The sequence below is a fragment of the Otolemur garnettii genome, unplaced genomic scaffold (assembly GCF_000181295.1).
Source record: "Otolemur garnettii isolate 467f Iridium unplaced genomic scaffold, OtoGar3 scaffold00064, whole genome shotgun sequence".
Taxonomy (NCBI): Eukaryota; Metazoa; Chordata; class Mammalia; order Primates; family Galagidae; genus Otolemur; species Otolemur garnettii.
Genome location: NW_003852459.1, coordinates 9,175,968 through 9,180,369, shown reverse-complemented (window position 1 = coordinate 9,180,369; position 4,402 = coordinate 9,175,968). Strand labels below are relative to the sequence as shown.

At 48.4% G+C, this 4,402-nt stretch overlaps 1 pseudogene; it reads right to left on the bottom strand.

Moving 5' to 3' along the window:
* Positions 1 to 3,848: 3,848 nt before the first annotated feature.
* LOC100955142 lies at positions 3,849 to 4,056 on the bottom strand (annotated as a pseudogene).
* Between the last annotated feature and the right edge of the window lie 346 nt (positions 4,057 to 4,402).

The window sequence follows — 4,402 nt, the reverse complement described above, 5'->3', positions numbered from 1 at the left end:
ACACACAGAAGGTGTTGTTTGCTGCTAGGGGACAGATGCTACAATAAAGTTCCTCCTAATTAACTAATTTCAAAAATCCATTCATTCATAAACTGTCACTATCACCAGTGGGATAAATATGTTTTTCAAGGATAACGTTCACAATATGCCAGTCAGTAATGCTCACATAACATGGCTTTAGCTTGATCAAACAGCCCCTCTTCAGCGCAGAGCAGGTGGGACTGGAAGGGCACCCATCAGGACCTTCAGGGTCCCGGGCCAACCCACACTGCCCGGAACTGAACAATTCTCAGGTTTATGAAGAAAAGAGAAGACATTTTGCAAAGAAATTTGGCATTCTTCACTCAAAGACAATACCTGGAGACAAAGAAGAATGATTGGAGTTGACTGAAATACAAATGCAAGGTTACTCTCTGGTGACCCAACAGAAATCACCCAGGAGTCCGAATTATTTATCATCAGCCCTCAGTGCCCCAGCTTGGCCCCTACTGGCTTTGTTATGCAATGATAGTTATTGTGTTGGTTGCTAGAGAATCAGGCAAACAAGCTGCTATTCTTAACACTAGTCTGGAAAATATTCATTTCAGTTTGGGGAAAGACTTTTTAAATGGCTGTCAGGAATGCATTTGAAGTGGAACGAAAGGATAGGATGAATAGAGCTTGATTTTCACGGTTTCCTATCAGGATAGGAAAAACAAAAGAAAACATTGTTTTTTAGAAAACATTATTTCATTGTCATTGTAATGAGCAATTCAGGCCCTTTTTTCCCCCTGCCTAGAGCCACGTTTGTCACAGTACATTTTGCATATTAAGTAGGCAGGAAAAACTAATCTTAAATTAATAACTGCACAGAAGATTGTTTTTGATGGGAAAGGAGTATTCATGCTTAGAGTTTGCCACACATTTGAAATGAATATTTAGCCTTTACCTCTAATGCTTTTTTCTAGTGAAAAATCACATAGTCCTTTATACTTCTCTCTTATTTTCCAAATCTAATTGCAAAGGTGTCTGTATCCTGTGTGTAACACAGACACACATTGAAGTACAGATCCATTGTCCCTAGTGGCACTTGGGGAAAGCTGCTGTCTCTGTAATAAAACTGAAACATTGCTGGAAAGATCTCCCCAAATATTAACCTTGTCTTCCAGAAATACCACAATTCAGTTTTCATGAACTGGGGTCTTTAATTTACTTATTTTAACATTTACTGTTAATAACAATAATAGCTGTTTACTGAGCGCTCTTTTCAAACCTTTAATATGTGCAGTTGCTTACAATTGCTTACAAGACATTATTAACCTTGACTTCAGAGCTGAGGTAAACAAAGCTCAGAGACATTAAATAACCAGCCCTATGTTGGCCCTGTGGCAAGTTAACTTTGAAGCTAGAATTCCCACACCTACCTTGGTGTCTCTATGGCTCATTTTACCATAGCTCTGTTTCCCTTCTGTCCTCTAAAATCAGGACCTGCCTTTGGTGAAGATGGAAATCTTGCACACCTCTGCAGCCCAATGCTAGTCAATTCCTGGTTGTGGCTATTGAGCACTTGAAATATGGCCAGCCTCACAAGGAAACAAGGCATTTATATAATAATTTTAGCTAATTTATTTATTGTTTTTTCAGTGAAAAGTATTTATTGTAGTTAGATGATACTCAAGTCATAGCCCCCAAAGCAAAGTGAACACAGTGCAGTTATCCTTTCGTATCCAGGGTGGGGGTGAGGTGGAGGGTGGTTCCATGACCTTCCCTGGATCCCAAAATCTGAGTCCTGGATAAAGAATGGCGTGCTATTTGCACATAACCTGTCTCCATCCACCCATATACTATGGTGCCTGACACACTCAATATTCTGTGAGTACCTGGGGTCCTGCATTTGTACTTTAGGGAAGAATGACAAGGAAAAAAATCCATTCATGTTCAGTACAGATGCAGTACTTTTCCGAATATATATATATATATTTTTTTTTTTTTTTAGTAGAGAGAGAGTCTTACTTTATTGCCCTTGGTAGAGTGCTGTGACATCACAGCTCACAGCAACCTCCAACTCCTGGGCCTAGGAGATTCTCTTGCCTCAGCCTCCCGAGTAGCTAGGACTACAGGCTACGCCACAACGCCGGGCTATCTTTTTTGTTGCAGTTTGGCCGGTATATGGGCCTGGCGCCCCACCCACTGAGCCACAGGTGCCGGCCTCTTTTCCAAATATTTTTAATTCAGTGATTTAATCACTAGAATCAGAACCCCATAGATCCAAAGTGTCAACTGAACTAGGGAATCTTTCCAGTGCAAACATTTCCTAGAGACCGTTTATGATCACACCCCTTCAGAAAGAGGAATATAGGCATCCCTGCATTTATGGCACTTTGAGATACTGGGCTTTTTACAAACTGAAGGTTTTCATCAGCTGTGTACTCAGGAAGCCTGTTGGCACCTTCTCTTCGACTGTGTCCGCTCACCTCACGTCTCTGTGTCAGGAGCAATGGAGTTTGGGTGGGGTGTTGGTATCGTTTGGGGTTTTTTGCCCTGGGTAGAGTGCTTTGGCGTTGTAGCTCACAACACCCTCAAACTCTCAGGCTCAAGGGATCCTCCTGCCTCTGCCTCCCGAGTAGCTGGGACTACAGGCACCTGCCACAACGCCTGGCTAATTTTTCTATTTTTAGTAGAGCCGGGGTCTTGCTCTTGCTCTTGCTCATGCTGGTGTCAAACTACTGAGTTCAAGCAATCCACCGGCCTCGGCCTCCCAGAGTGCTGGGATTAAGGAGTGAGCCACTGTGTCCCGCCAATTAAGTGTCTTTAAATTAAGGTATGTGTGTTCTTTATATGCGATATCACACATTTAAAAGACAACAGTGTCCCCTCAACGTACCGTTTACCTGCATCAGGAAACGGAGTAACACGTGACTGCTTTGCTGCGGGAGTCCCTTTCTTGTGGTGATCTGGGACTGAACTCACAACAGCTCCGAGGTGAGTGAGGCTGCCCTTCTTATAGAAAATACTACATTTTAAAAGGCATAACTCAAGAACTACCAACCAGGCGTCCTCTTCAAACTACGGGCCCGGGGGCCACATAAGGCCAGCCGAGGACATTTATCCGGCCCGCCAGGTGTTTTTGCCACCGCTGCCTGTCCTGCTTAGCAGACGACTTGACCCAGGGCCCGCAGTCCGGCCCTCCAACGTCGGAGGGACGGTGAACTGGCTCCTGTTTAAAAAGTTTGAGGACCCCGGAAACTGCAAGGCCCTGGGAAGCGGAGAGCCTGGGTAAGTAGCTAGCCGGCGCAGGCGCCAGGGCGCTGGAAGTTTTGGCTTTCCTCAACAGGCCACCGCCCCTCCGTAGTCACCCAGCAGTCACTGGTGTGCTCTAGAGACAAACGTGATTCCAGCAGGGGCCCCTGCGAGGCCCTGAGACCTCAAGCCCGTGGGTCCCGTCCTGCAGCAGGTGCTTGCAAGAGGCCTTGTCTTCACAAGATGCGAAGGCCCTGCGGTGGGAGGGTGAAGTGTAGCCGGAAAGTCAGCTGAAGCCTGTAAAGTCCGCCAGACCCTACACAGGCGGGCAAGGCGCAGCCAGGAAGCTGCAAGCTCGGCCCGTAGCAGGGAGGCCTGTGCTGCTCCCTGGAGCGCGTCCCACGGCCACCACTGCAGACTAGTGCACACAGCCACCGAAACCCGGCTTCTTCATTCTGGACCACTGCGCACGCACCGCAGCAGCAGGCTCTCCAGTTGAAGGTAACACATGGGCGGCCTGGAGATTTCTCAGGGGAGCCGCTGGCTTCCCCCACCTCCCCGGGCACCTTCCTAGAGTCAGAGAATCATCTAAACAAAGCCCCGGCTGCTCAGCAGAAGCAGCCTAGTCGTCATACCTGACCTCGGCCCCACAGCTCCTGGGTGATATAGTTCACGAGCATCGCCAGCAGCTGCTGCTGCAGGGCCTCGCTGCCCGTGACCAGCGCGGTCAGCTGCATGGCGTTCATCCAGTCCAGGTGCCTGACGATGGCAGTGGCTTCATTAAAGAGCTTCTGCTGCTCGGTGGGGGACAGCTCCATTAGGATCTGTGGAACTGGCTTAAACTGTTCACTTGTCCTCCAGGCACCTAGCTGACCTCCAATGCCCCCCCCCCCACGGCTATTCCTGGTGGGCCACTGACCAAACCACCGACAAAGGCTCCGGCCCCCGGTGACAAGGGTGCCCTTCCCTGAGTGCTTGACGGTCACCTTCATCTTCCTCTGCTTGGAGATGGAGCAGAGCAGCTTCATCATGTCACCTACCACGAGGGGGCATCCTGCTGTGCCTGGGCAACAGGCCAGCCTAGTCCTCTGAGGTCAAAGGTTGGCTCTGCACCCAGAGTGGCTGGAGGGGCCCGAGGGCCACTTGCCCGGTCCAGTGTCACCAATTTTAGCTAATTTAAATG